At 43.8% G+C, this 15,358-nt stretch overlaps 1 long non-coding RNA gene across 9 annotated transcripts in view; it reads right to left on the bottom strand.

Moving 5' to 3' along the window:
• The window catches only part of LOC109438113 (uncharacterized), a 76,296-nt gene that overhangs the window by 47,590 nt on the left and 13,348 nt on the right, over positions 1-15,358 (bottom strand). For 5 of the 9 annotated variants that reach the window (XR_012497265.2, XR_012497262.2, XR_012497268.2 and 2 more), the window contains exon 2: positions 12,762-12,794. This is a non-coding gene — a long non-coding RNA (uncharacterized LOC109438113). Of the gene's footprint in view, positions 1-12,027; positions 12,327-12,761; positions 12,795-14,424; positions 14,615-15,358 lie in introns of those variants that run through there. The other 4 variants (XR_012497266.1, XR_012497264.1, XR_016019791.1 and 1 more) reach the window with 4 other exon arrangements.

The raw sequence follows: 15,358 nt of genomic DNA, 5'->3' as shown, positions 1-15,358 counted from the left end.
CGTTCTTCAGAATTCCAATGTGCAGCTGTGTGATTCAGGCTCCACGCTCACTCACCAGGCACCACACACAGTGATCAGATGACAGGAACGATGCACGCTGCGTATTAGCTCTGAAGACCGTGCAAACATTTTCACCCAGCAGATACCAGGAAGGGGCTTATTGAGGTAGAGATCCCTCAACAGAAGCAGTGGGCACATCCCCACGACAACCACTGGATCCATGGAGAACCATGGCTGTGTTCTCTGGGGGGACAATCTCTTGAGGCCACAATGATTCATCTAAAATAAATAAGCTTCATGGGCTAGGAAAGGGTACCCCTCCCCCTGTCCCAGGGCACAGGGCTGATGTCAAAGTCACCAAGCAAGTTTCAGTTCCCCTCATCTCAATGGGGTGAGTGTGGGGACAGAGCCCCAGAAAACAGTTTCCAGGCTCTCGGCCTCACATAGACAGGTACTGGCTCAGGTAGTAAATGGCCATCAACTGTGATTGCATGGCCATCATCAGCTGTGGCTAGTTGGCCATCAGCTGTAACCAGTGAGCCATTGACCACTAATATAACTGCTGAGGCTACGCTAGCAGACAAATTGGGGCTAGCAAGAAGATGGTGGCTGAGCTAGCAAGAGCGGATTACAGAGAGGCGGATGCCGCCAGCGAGACTATAGTGATATGACTCCCCTACTTATGGCTCCGTGGGTGTTCCTTTTTGGTCTCACTGTGTCCTGCGTTCTTATGTGGAGAGCGGGAGCTGAGACCCCGCTGGGTCTCCCGCACGACAGTGAGAAAGTGTCACCACAACAGGACAGTAGGCACTTTTTAAACCTTGGAAGACAAAACGATTAAAGATAGCTGTCTTGGCTGGACAAAACCTACGTTATGATGTGACCTCTGATAGAGCCCAGGACTCAAACAGTGTTTGTCCCGTGGTGGGACTATGACCCCGAGATGCTCAGCACCCACTGCCCCTCCCAGAACAGCCCAGGAACACACCCCCAGGGGGCGAGTTCAGCAAAGTGGGAAAGGAAGACCTGGGAGGTGTCCTTTGCTGTGTGACCACACTGCTGTCACCTACAAGTGTTTAAGTAGGTATTAAGTCAGCGTCAACCGTACCACGTGCACAGGAATCCCTTTAGAGAGTTAGTGTCATGCGGGGAGGCCTGCAGGGTCTCTGCTCCCGCTCCCCATACAAGAATGCAGGATATGGTGAGGCCAAAAAGGAACACCCACGGAGCCATAGATGGGGGAGTCATACCACTATATTCTCTCTGGCGGCACTATACTCTCACTGGAGGCTGGATCCACACTGACCGCAAACCGCCATCCACGCTTGCCAGCCCAGCCGCCATCCTCTCGCCAGCCTCCATTCTTTCTCTCTCCTCTTCTTTCCTCTTTCTTCCGTAGCCGCAGCAGTTATATTAGCGGCTAATTGGCTAACTGGCTACAGCTGACAGCCAATCAGCCACAGCTGACGGCCATCTACTACCCGAGCCAGCACTCCTCCACGTGAGGCCGAGAGCCTGTAAACTACTTTCTGGGGCTCTGCCCCCACACTCCACCCCTACAGGCTCTCGCCTCACAATCTACGCGACAAGCGTCTTCCGCGAGGGGACCTGTGCGAGGAGCCTGGGGGTGAATGCAATATCCTGGACATAGCCAGGCTCTCTAGGCACAGCCAGGGTTTCTCAGGGCACCACCAGTGCTTCTGGGCACGGCCAGACTTCCTGGACTTCTTAGGGTACCACCTGTCTTCCCGGACACAGCCAGGGTTTCTCAGGGCACCACCAGTGCTTCTGGGCACGGCCAGACTTCCTGGACTTCTTAGGGTACCACCTGTCTTCCCCGGGCACAGCTAGGATTTCTCAGGGCACTGCCACTCTCTGTGGGCACAGCCACACTTCCTGGACACAGCCAGGGCTCTCAGGGCACTGCCACTCTCTGTGGGCACAGCCACACTTCCTGGACACAGCCAGGGCTCTCAGGGCACTGCCACTCTCTCTGGGAACAGCCCAACTTCCTGGGCACAGCCAGGGTATCTTCAGGGCTCAGCCAGACTTCCTGGACTCAGCCAGGGCTCTCAGGGCACTGCCACTCTCTCTGGGAACAGCCCGACTTCCTGGGCACAGCCAGGGTATCTTCAGGGCTCAGCCAGACTTCCTGGACTCAGCCAGGGCTCTCAGGGCACTGCCACTCTCTGTGGGCACAGCTACACTTCCTGGACTCAGCCAGGGCTCTCAGGGCACTGCCACTCTCTCTGTGCCTCTCAGGGTACCCTGCTGGAACAACAGCGACTCACAATCAAGGTGCTTACATATTCTCAATGGCGGCCAGTCAAGACACAAAAGCAAATATCCCCCAGTTCCACTACATGGTGGTATGTTCCCAAACAAACAGTCAAGTTGTCCATTAAATTAGGGATGGAAGGCAATTCCCCATAGTCCATAGTCGTTCGCCAGGGCTGTCCTGGGGGTGAGGGATGACCTTGACCTCACCCTTATCTCCCACGGAGGACTCAGCAAGCGTTACCTCCTGGGACTATAAGTCCCGCATCCGGGCTGCCTGAGCAGGAACTTTCCCGGCCCACAGGGCTGCAACGACCTTCGCTTTCTCCGGCCTGTGCTGGTTGGGGAACCGTCCACATCTTTCCACCTCTCCATGGGGCTCCATCTCTCCAGCAGCTGCATGGCTTTTCCTGTGCTGGTGGGAGAACCGTCCACGTCCTCCCACCCCTCCACGGGGGTCCAGCTCTCCGGCAGCTGCTCCTCCTGGTCTTCCTCAGACTGGGTGTTCATACACACAAACTGCTCCACCACTCTTCGGAGAGCTTTGGCCGGCACCGTACCCTGCTCGCTGCGCCATTTGTCGTGCGGGAGACCCTGCTCGCTGCACCATTTGTCGTGCTGGGAGGCCTGCAGGGTCTCTGCTCCCGCTCCCCATACAAGAATGCAGGATATGGTGAGGCCAAAAAGGAACACCCACGGAGCCACAGGTAGGGGAGTCATACCACTATATTCTCTCTGGCGGCACTATACTCTCACTGGAGGCTGGATCCACACTGTCCGCAAACCGCCATCCACGCTTGCCAGCCCAGCCGCCATCCTCTCGCCAGCCTCCAGTCTTTCTCTCTCCTCTTCTTTCCTCTTTCTTCCGTAGCCGCAGCAGTTATATTAGCGGCTAATTGGCTAACTGGCTGCAGCTGACGGCCAATCAGCCACAGCTGACGGCCATCTACTACCCGAGCCAGCACTCCTCCACGTGAGGCCGAGAGCCTGGAAACTACTTTCTGGGGCTCTGCCCCCACAGTTAGTTACATAAAAATGATAAATACCTCCACAAACAAGAGATAGGCTTATTTTTAAAACACATTTGGTTTCTTAACTTTCAAGTATTAATATTTTATCCCTTGGCTAAGCCAACAAAGGCTTGATATTCTCCTGTATGGAGAACAATCTGAACATGAGCAGAGATGAGGTTTTCTCATTTGTTCAACTTTAAACCCAACTGAACCGCCTTCCAAAATTAACTTCCTGTTCATATGGCCATACCTCTATAGAAATACAAATCACATGTTTTGATAATTAGCTAATCAGGACTTAATTTTGTACAGAAATAAAATGTACTTTACCATCCCTATTATATTTTCTCCAGTTATACATTTTCATTGTATAGAAATACAGTACTTTGGAAGGTTACTATGTGTATTAATAGAGGTTTAGTCACTGAAGAAAAGCATTATGCCTCCACAATATGCATCTTCTGAGGGTTTGGTTTCTCAATGGCTCGATAGCTGAATAGCAGACCATTTACAGGCACAGCAAATTTTCTGAATAGCAGCTGCTCAGTTTAACTGATTCTTTTGATGGAAATGTGTTCTAAGAAGGCTCATAGACCGATACTGAAATGTTTTAAGGAAAAGGTGATAAATACCAATTGTTAAATTTGGACTTAAAGGTGAGATCATTACAAATAGTAGTCAACAGCAGGGGGAAACCAATGTACACTAAACACTGTCATAATGTCTTCCAATTTCCAAAGATCATAAACAAAAGCAGCCTATTATAAACGTCAGAGTTTTTGGTGTTTCTCTGTTCACACACAGACAACCAGGGTTTAGAGCTTGTCTTACTGTAGCTATGTTACCTTAGGCAGAAAGAACAGGGCCGGGGAGGCAGAGAAGGAGCATGTGATGGGGACAAGGAAGGAGGAGAAGAGGAAATCCTTAGGAAAAGGTGTAGCTACCAGACTGGCCAGAACTGGGTGCCGGGGGCCAATAGCAGATCCAGGACACCGTCTTGCCCCTCAGGTGACCTTCAGCTACTTCTAATGGAGTCTAATATTATTAGCATGGCAACCGAGAAAAATCTCCATCCCCTGCTGCCATGACAGTTCCCACAAGGGCCAAATATGGACAAAAATCCCTCCTCCCTATGGGAAGGAGTAGTCAGCAAGGACCCGTCCTGGGAATGCCTGTGATGCCACCCCTAAATCTTTAATATTTTGCGCCCTCATTTTAAAGGTGATAAAATCCAAATCTTCCTTGTTCTCTGGGGCAGTTGCTCTTCTTCTGGGCCTGCCCACTCTCACACCATCGTGTCCTGTGCTATTTCCTTTCTTTTCATAAACCCACTGCTTGCTCTGCTGTTTGTGTTGCTTATTCGGTTCATCCCCGAATTCCTTCCTGTGACGTTTACCAAGAATGCTTCCTCCCTGTGACAGTGAGACACAGCCACCAGTGCTCCTGGAGCTCACATCTATGAAAACCCACACATTTCCCTGTGTGTTCTCTGATGGTATAACTAGAACCAGAGCCCCAGCCAGCTTAGTTGCAGGTTTTGAGAATCTTTCAGCTGCAGCATGGCGGGGCTAGTGTTTGTGATTACAAATTTTCCCTCCTCAAAGAAACAGTTTGAAAACTGATGACAGTAATGATCAAAGTCACTTCAGCTCCCACAGCAAAAGTACTTTCGTTTGTTTTGAATTCATCATTTGCTGTCACACTGTGGTCTAAGATGGCTACAAGCAGCATGACCATGACCACTCACTTTACACTGTTACCAAAGTGGGCACTGTCACCAAAAGCCACTTCGACAGCACCTGACAAGAACTGGTCCCTTCCCTTAGTCACCAGTGTCCTCACTTCAGTTGTGAATATGCACGTGGGGAATTCTGAATGACAGTCTTGTCTAGAGTCACAGGCAAAGGTAACAAAAACACCTCTCGCTACCGCCTGCTGTGACCTTGATCTTCTGATGCTGTTCAATACCATCAAGAGCTGTTCTTTCCTGTTTTCCTAAAAGCCACCCACAAAGACATTTCCCCTGTCCACTGGGTATTTTTGCGTCTGCAGGAAATACCTCTTTAGCCATCCTGGCCACCGGCTGCAGGGCTCTTCCCAGCATCCAGGGAGGCCAGATCGAAAGCCCTCATTATGTTTGCTGTCTCACTCCCACGTGAGCGAGCTGAGGAGCAGCACCACATGGCTAACCTATGGCCCACAACTCACTGCTGAGGTTGCTGAGCGCCCCGGGGAACTCTCTAATGGGATGGGCCTTGGGTTGATGCCGAGTGATGCTTCTTGGACGGACTGACAGGCAGGAGCTTCTGAACTCATCAGACCTTATCTTTTAACAAATGTAATTCTATATTTTAATCCTATAATTTAACACATGTAATTAAAGGAGAGTAGAGAACACAGTGACCTGAACCTTTTATACATGGCTGTACTTTTTATCCTCGTTTCTGTAACAACAGAACTCGAGAGAAAAAGACAAGTAAAAGGCAATATACGATGTGTGACTTGGCATTAAGCTATATATAACCACTCAATTGTCTAGACACCCGATGACCTGAACAGTGATCAAACATTTATTTCAAAGGCCACGTGGATGTCCCTTAAAAACGGACTGCACCTGGGAGACGGCTTTAAGGAAGCCATGAAGGTATGTACCGCACTGCTGTTCTGGTCGTGAGCCTGTAAAATGTTTGCCCAAACCACAGAGAAAGACACTTCAAATTATCAAGGAGACGATTACAACAATAACACATCAAGACCTACCGATTAATGATGAGGAACATGAATTGTTACACCAAAGGGGAATAGAATAACATGTAATTTTATGCCTATTTCAGTTCTTGGCACAATTTCACCTCTAACAATACTTCTTGAAATGTAAACTTGATGGGGGAACATGAGGAAAATGGTTAGGAAAGTTCACCGAAACCTTACAAACTCATAATGTCCTTGAGGGTCTTGCAGCAGTCCACATTTCATAGAGCCTGACTGTCCCAAAGCTTGGAGGCAAGAATGGCTCCCAAAACTATTCTTTTCCAGTTAGTGGGACAAAGGGTGATCTCAGCACAAGTAAAAAGCCTTTCCAGGAAAATCTGAAAAAGTAGAGCCCTGGTCTTTGACTTTCACTCATTTTAAGTTCTGTGATAAATAAGAACTGGTAGGAGAGACAGACTTCATGTGTTTTTTACATGCCTTTTATTCCTAGGTGTTACAGAGACTTGCTTGGCCAGCCACAGGCCAGGTCACAACTGCAAGTCACACACATCTGCTGCCTACTCTGCCTTTGCCCTATTTCCAGCCCAGTTTTGGTCACAGGAATGAATGGACATCTTAGCAAAGGCATCCTAAAGTCACGCATTGTGTTCTCACCTGTCCACATAGAAAGGGCAGCACATACAGGTCCAGCGCAGAGTCAAGTTGTTCACTAAATTCTGGAGTGCCTACCATGCGCTGTGCATCACACCTGGCTGGGAGATCTCTGGTGCTTGTACATGATACTTGAATGTGTAAATCTCTGATGAAACTGAGCATTTACCTCTTTTTGGTGGTCACAAGTGCCTCCCTGCAGCTGAGGTGCAACAGGACAGGTGGTATAGACGGGTGTGCCTGAGCCCAGGCTTTCCAACTGTCCAGCATCCCTGCACTTAGTGCCTTTTTAAGAAATACACATGCACACAAAGTACAGTCCTTCTCACACCCCCGCATTCTCACACCTCCATTAGCATTTCGTGAACTTCATCTCTGTCTTACCTAATCTGAAGCTCAGTCACTCGTGGTTTCAAGGCGGGAACAGAGCTGCCAATCTCTGTACCTCTGGGACTCCTCTCAACTTGCCAGGCGGCTTGTGAGATGTCGTGATTTCTTTTCCATGTATTAAATGTCTATTCTACAAAGAACTGAGTGAAGTTCCCAGCTGAGTCAAGACTACAGAGGGAAGCTGTGATTTGGTGTTAGCTAAGGGTGCTCTGCAGAAGAGTATATATGTCATTTGACAAAAAGAAAAAAGTCCTGCTCTTCCTGCCATGTGAGGATGCAATAGGAAGTTGACAGTCTGTAACTCAGAAGAGGGTCCTTCCCAGACACTGAATCACTGGCACCTTCACCTTGGACTTCCCAGACTCCAGAACTGTGAGAAACAAATTTCTGCTGTTTATATGCCACAGGCCTGTTCTGTTATGGTACCATGAACTTATCAAGACAAATGCCCAGTTGCTATAGCAGCATTTGTTGAAAATACTGTCTTTACTCAATTGTTTTTGACATTTGTTAAGAAATTACCAGGGTATTTTTATGTAGACCTATTTCTGTGTTCTCAGTTCTGTTCCATTGGTTTGTGTGTCTATTTCTCCACCAATCCCACACTAGCTTGTTTACTGCATTCTTAAAATCAGATAATGTAAGTCCTCCAAATTCGTTATTCTTTTACTAATGTTTTGGCTATTTTAGTTACTTTAAATGGAGAGACTCAAAACTTTCTTCCTTTAAAATATTTAAGTAGTAAATATTTTGCAGGCCATATGCTTTCTGTTTCAACTATTCAACTCTGGTGTTGTATCACAGAAGCAGCCATAAACAATAAATAAATAAATAAATGAGCGTGGTTATGTTCTAATGAAAGTTTATTTTTGAACATTGAACAAAAAAAAAGAAAAAAGTCCTATTTAAAGAGCATGTTTACTGTCTGAAAGTTATCAGACTGACAGGTCAGATTGGCCAATGTTCTCCAAACTCAACTGCATTTTCAAAAACACATGTTTATTGACTATTTTCTGTTCTAAGTGAAATTTTGTCCCCATTCCCCCAAAACTCAGCTCTCTCAGGTATCTCAATGAACCTCCTTACATGGCTCAACTCTACGGGAATAATTAGAGCCGTGTAGACGACACTGGCAATCTCTCAACTTCCTGTCATCTCTACTGGCAAACCTGGTATGTGCCATTCCTCATTCACGGACACCAGTGGTCCCTGAGTAGGTGGGGTTGTGATTTCTCCATCTTCTCACTGAAGCTAACTCTTCTATCAGTGAAGTTGATCTCACCCCACTTCTGCAGAACACTGGGCCCCAAATTACCTTTTTGAAGAATTTCTCCCACTCTGCCATAGATTTTCCCCATTACTAACGTGTTTACGTTGTCCCATCCTAATGGCTCACAACCCCTAGAATGCTTCCTCTCATTTTCTTACAGTAAATGCCCTGATGCTGGCTTCTCATCTCCCATTCTCTCCTTAACCCACTTTAGTCTGCCCCCTACCCCTATCACTCCATGGAAAATAATCTTGCTGAGGTCATCAGTGCCTGTGTACATACAAACCAGAGTTCTCCATCCCACCTCTCCAGTCCCCAAGCCTCCTTAGTAACATAAAGGGCACTGCCGTTTGCCTGGTTGCTGGGGCAAAACCTTCCAATGGGGTTAGCCTACTCCAATCCATTAGCAATTCTTGTCATGTTTACCTCTCACTGCTTTATCTGGCCACTTGGTATTCTATTTGTCACACTCACTGCTATCTCTGTTATTGCCTCCTGACTTCTCTGCTTCCATCCACTCTGCCTCCCAACAGTCTACTCTCCCCAAAGCAGCCAGCAGAGCCTCTTTAATTAAGAACATTTCACTCCCCTGCCCAAAACCTGCAAAAAGTTTCCCATCAAACAAATACAAATTTAACTTCTTTCCGCGACCTGCAAGTGACGAAAATAAGACCTAGCCAGACAATCAGCTCTAATGCATCTTTTGAAGCAAAAATTAATATACGACACAGTATTATACATCATATTATATTACATTGTTATATTATATATTATATTATATAAGATCCACTCTTCTAGTAAAATAACACCAGGTATTATATTAATTTTAGCTCCAAAAGATGCATTCGAGTTGATTATCTGGCTATGTCTTATTTTCGGGTAAACACGGTATGAAGCCAGACATTAAAGAGATTTGCAAAAATGAGAAGAGTGACACACTTTTCTTTTTTTTTCAAAGCATGAGAATTTATCTTTGTTTTACAAAAGGTCTTGATGGGTGATTTCTTTTAAAAATTAAAGTTTATTGGGGTGACAATTGTTAGTAAAGTTACATAAATTTCAGGTATACAATTCTGTATTACATCCTCTATAAATTACATTGTGTGTTAACCACCCAGAGTCAGTTCTGCTTCCATCACCATATGTTAGATCCCCTTTACCCTCATCTACCACCCCCCTCCCCCCCTTATCCTCTGGTAACCACTAAACTATTGTCTATGTCTATGAGTTTTTGTTTCTCATTTGCTTGTCTTGTTCTTTTGTTGTTTTCAGTTTTATATACCACTTACCTGTGAAATCATATGGTTCTCTACTTTTTCTGTTTGACTTCTTTCGCTTAGCATTATAATCTCAAGATCCATCCATATTGTCACAAATGGTCCTATTTCATCTTTTTTACCGCCGAATAGTATTCCATTGTGTATATATACCACAACTTCTTTATCCATTCATCTATCGAAGGACATTTTGGTTGTTTCCATGTCTTGGCTACCATAAACAAAGCTGCAATGAACATTGGAGCACACGTATCTTTATGTATAAATGTTTTCAGATTTTTTGGGTATATACCCTGGAGAGGGATTGCTGGGTCATATGGCAATTCTATTCGTAATTTTTTGAGGAACCTACATACTACCTTCCATGGCGGCTGCGCCAATCTGCATTCCCACCAACAGTGTATGAGAGTTCCTTTTTCTACACAGCCTCTCCAACACTTGTTACTATTTGTCTTATTGATGATAGCCATTCTAACCGGGGTGAGGTGATATAGCTCATTGTGGCTTTTATTTGAATTTCTCTGATGGTTGGTGATGTTGAGCATTTTTTCATATGTCTATTTGCATTTGTATGTCCTCTTTGGAGAAATGTCTCTTTAGGTCCTCTGCCCATTTTTCAATTGGGTTGTTTTTTGTTGTTGTTGAGTTGCATGTGTTCCTTGTATATTCTGGATATTAGCCCCTTATTGGAGGCACTGTTTGCAAAAATCTCCCATTCAGTTGTTTGCCTCATTATTTTGTCGATGGTTTCTTTTGCTGTGCAGAAGCTTTCAAGTTTCATATAGTCTCATTCATTTTAGCGTTTACATCCTTTGCCTTTGGAATCAAATTCATGAAATGCTCTTTGAACCCAAGGTCCATAAGTTTAGGACCTATGTTTGCTTCTATGCAGTTTATTGTTTCTGGATTTATGTTTAGGTCTTTGGTACATTTTGCTTAATTTTGGTACATGGTGCAGACAGCAGTCCAGTTTCATTCTTTTGCATGTGGCTTTCCAATTCTGCCAGCACCATTTATTAAAGAGGCTGTCTTTTCTCCATTGTATGTTTTTTGCTTCTTTGTCAAAAACTATGTCCATATTTATGTGGTTTTACTTCTGTGTTCTCAATTCTATTCCATTGGTCTATGTGCCTGTTTTTCTGCCAATACCATGGTGTTTAGATTATTGTTGCCCTGTAGTACAAGCTAAAGTGAGGGAGTGTGATACCTCCAGCATTGTTCATTTTTCTTAAGATTACTTTGGCTATTCGGGGTCTTTTGTGGTTCCAAATAAATCTGATGATTTTTTTGTTCTATTTCTTTTAAAAATGCCATTGGGATTTTGATGGGGATTGCATTAAATCTGTATATTGCTTTGGGTAATATGGCCATTTTATGCTGATTCTTCCCATCCATAAACACGGAATGTCTTTCTATTTTTTTGTATCTTCTTCAATTTCTTTTAAAAATTTCTTATAGTTTTCAGCATATAGGTCTTTCACATCCTTGGTTAAGTTTATTCCTAGGTCTTTTATTCTTTTTGTTGCAGTTGCAAAAGGAATTTTTTTTTTTTTAATTTTTTCTGAGATTTCATTGTTAGTATATAGGAAGGCAATGGACTTTTGTGCGTTGATTTTGTAGCCAGCAACTTTACTGTATTCGTTGATTGTTTCTAGTAGCTTTTTGGTGGTCTTTAGGTTTTCTATATATAGCATCATGTCACCTGCAAAGAGTGATAATTTAACTTCTTCATTCCCAATTTGGATGCCTTTTATTTCTTTCTCTTGCCTGACTCCTCTGGCGAGGACTCCCAACACTATGTTGAAAAGCAGAGGTGATATGGGACAGCCCTGTCATATTCCTGAACACCGAGCAAAAGACTTCAGTTTTTCACTGTTAATTATGGTATTAAGTGAGGGTTTGTCATATATGGCCTTTATTATGTTAAGGTATTTTCCTTCTTTACCTATTTTATTAAGTGTTTTAATCATAAATGGATGTTGTATCTCTGCATCAATTGATATAATCTCATGGTTTTTGTCCTTTGTTTATGTAATGTATCACATTGATTCATTTGCATATGTTGAACCATCCTTGTGCCCTTTAGGATGAACCCCACTTAGTCATGATGTATAATCTTTTTTTTTCCTGTTCCTATTTATTTTTTTATTTTTTTAAATTTATTGGGGTGACAATTGTTAGTAAAATTACATAGATTTCAGGTGTACAATTCTGTATTACATCATCTATAAATCCCATTGTGTGTTCATCACCCAGAGTCAATTCTCCTTCCATCACCATATATTCGATCCCCCTTACCCTCATCTCCCACCCCCCACCCCCCGCCCCCCTTACCCTCTGGCAACCACTAAACTATTGTCTGTGTCTATGAGTTTCTGTTTCTCATTTGTTTGTCTTGTTCTTTTGTTGTTTTTGGTTCATATACCACATATCAGTGAAATCACATGGTTCTCTGCTTTTTTTTTTTTTTAAAGATTTTTTTATTGGGGAAGGGGAACAGGACTTTATTGGGGAACAGTGTGTACTTCCAGGCCTTTTTTTTTCCAAGTCAAGTTGTTGTCCTTTCAATCTTAGTTGTGGAGGGTGCCATTCAGCTTCAAGTTGTTGTCCTTTCAGTCTTAGTTGTGGAGGGTGCAGCTCAGCTCCAGGTCCAGTTGCTGTTTTCTAGTTGCAGGGGGCACAGCCCACCATCCCTTGCAGGAATCGAACCAGCAACCTTGTGATTGAGAGGACGCACTACAACCGAGCCATCCGGGAGCTCAGCAGCAGCTCAGCTCAAGGTGCCATGTTCAATCTTTTAGTTGCAGGGGGCGCTGCCCACCATCCCTTGCGGGAGTCAAGGAATTGAACTGGCAACCTTGTGGTTGAGAGGCTGCGCTCCAACCAACTGAGCCATTCGGGAAGCAGCTCAGCTCAAGGTGCCGTGTTCAATCTTTGTTGCAGGGGGCACTGCCCACCATCCCTTGCGGGACTCAAGGAACCGGCAACCTTGTGGTTGAGAGCCCACTGGCCCATGTGGGAATCGAACCGGCAGCCTTCGGAGTTAGGAGCATGGAGCTCTAACAGCCTGAGCCACAGGGCCGATCCCCAGATATACTTTTTTTTTTTTTTTCCCAGATATACTTTTAATTTCAAATGATTTCTTACTTAACTTTTCAACTGTTTACTTACATGGTTCAAATGCTTCCTTTCTATTTTCTTGCCCTAAGAATAAAAAAAAAATTTCATATGGATCAATTCTGATAGAAACGCCATAGAAAAATATAAACATTGGCTAATTAACTGACAGATTATCAACATACAAAATGAGACAAAATTCAGTTTTTCATTTCCTTGAAATTTCGAACAAAATTCGTCATTTAAATCACCTGGCAAGATGAATCCCATAAAGTAAAATGTAAAAACTTAGTTTTACTTTTGGACCTAACATTCTATACTGGGTACAAATGAAAGACTGTCCATGTGCAAAAGAAAAGGGCAAAGCAAATGAGGCTGGGGAGAAACTTAGCTGAGAAAATGGTTTACCTGTGGCCCATCTGAAGAACCTCACAGTATCTCTAATTTGCATTTCTTTCATTACACGTGTGACTATTTCCCACAGTAATCAGAGCTTTTCCCACTGTAATGAGTTACCTGTCATTTGCATGTATGGTCTGTATTGTACCCACTATGAAAGGGAGAGGGTGATGACCAAGAAATTATTGATAGAGGCAGCGTATTTCAGAAAAACATAATTTCAACATATTGATTTCCATCCATTCCAATTCTACAGAAATGTCAGCAATTTCTGGGTCAGCTGCTGGGCTCCTGTTTACTTAAGGCTTCCTGCATTTACTGAACTGCTCCATCATCCCAATCCTATACACTGTATTAGTTTTATGGCCTGTGACACAAACATTCAGAGCCTCGCAGCTACCACACACTAATGATGTTATCTCTACGTTCACACCCCACCCCCCCACCCCCCCCAGTCAGGTAATTTCTACCTGGTGGCCTTGAGCTGGCCTGTCTCACCACAGGGCACACAGCAGTGCCTGTCTCCCCCAGTCTACTGCTCCCTTGAGCCTTGCTTCTGCTCTCCTGGCCTCAGATAATCCTCCTCACCCAGGCTTCCAGTCCACTCCTGCAGCTGCCTCTACTCGGTTCTCAGTCTTGCCTTGTTTTAATCCTGAATCCATGTTTTAGTGACTGCGACTAACATGTGACATTTCATAGAGTGAAGCCCACCTTTCTTCTAGTATGTATTTCTAAACAGTACTTTACTCACTTTCTTGGACGTTTAAGAACATTTCTGCATTGCAATTTACCTCCATATAATTTCACATTATGCAGTGTTACTGTTTTATCCCTAAAACTTAATTGTTTTAACACACTAAAAATGGAGATGAGAAAAAAGGTAGTATCCCCAAAGCTGCTATTCACATCATGCATAATTCTGTAAGTTCTTTTCATATTACTAGATCAAACAGATACATCCCTATGCTACCTAACTCAAAACACTGTGAGGATCCAATGAAATGCAGGAGCACTCTATATAGTATATACAAAGCACCATAAATGACAAAACAGAGCTTTCCCCAATAAGTTCAAAGGCAAAAAGGGAACATTTAGCATTTCATTGGAAACTGTATGAAATGCCCCTCATTACCCACACCCAAATATCATGTTAAGGAAATATGTACTTTGGCTACCCACGAAAGGGAAGGAATAATAGTCTAATCATTAGCAAGACTTTCTCCTGGTGTTTTTTTTTTTTTTCTTTAACAAGCCAACGCACAGATCCCTGTTTCTGTCATATAGAACACTGTATGAGGTGTAAAAAAGTGCTACATACCTCATTACTGAATATCCCTACAGTCACCTTCGAAGTATTCCCTTTGGGAAGCTATGGACTGATGCCAGCGCTTAGTGCACCCTTCAAAGCAATTTTGGAATTTTTTTGGAATGGCCATCAGAGGTGTCGTCGTATTACCCTTGATGTCCTGAATGTGATCCAAATGTCTTCCTTTCAATATTTCTTTTATCTTCGGGTAAAGAAAGAAGTCATTGGGGGTCTGATCAGGTGAGTAGGGAGGGTGCTGCAATACAATTATTTTTTTCCTGCTAAAAACTCCCTCACAGACAGTGCTATTTTAGCTGGTGCATTGTCGTGATTCAACAGCTATGAACTGGAGAAAAGTTCAGGTTATTTTCATCTAACTTTTTCACACAGCCTTTTCAGCACTTTCAAATAGTAAATAAATGGCTGTTTGTCTAGTTGGTACAAATTCATAATGAATAATCCCTCTGATACCAAAAAAGGTTAGCAACATCTCTTTGACTCTTGATTTGGATTGACGGAACGTTTTTGGTCATGGAGAATTGGCTGAGTTCCATTGTGCACTTTGACGCATTGTTTCAGGGTCGTATTGGTACACCCATGTTTCATCATTAGTGATAACATGGCATAAAACATCGTCTTGCCTCTCCAAAAGTTCTTGGCAAACTTCAACTCTCCTTTGCTTTTATTTCTTGGTGAGCTCCATTGGGACCATTTTTGCACACATTTTCTCATGCCAAGATTTTCAGTTAAGATTATCCTGTTTCTCTATCTATATTTACTTGGTCTGCGATGCTTCTCACAGTTAGCCGACAATTTTGATGTACAATTCAATTAATTTTTGCAATTTTTTCTTCAGTTCTGCTCATTACTGTCTGCCCTGACCCCTCTTCATCAGTGACATGTTTTCTCCCCTCAGAAAACCATTTAATTCATTGGTAAACTGTCA

This window comes from Rhinolophus sinicus, chromosome 17 (assembly GCF_057876585.1).
Source record: "Rhinolophus sinicus isolate RSI-liver-muscle chromosome 17, RSI-T2T, whole genome shotgun sequence".
Lineage (NCBI taxonomy): Eukaryota > Metazoa > Chordata > Mammalia > Chiroptera > Rhinolophidae > Rhinolophus > Rhinolophus sinicus.
This window is presented reverse-complemented; position numbering and strand designations above follow the sequence as displayed.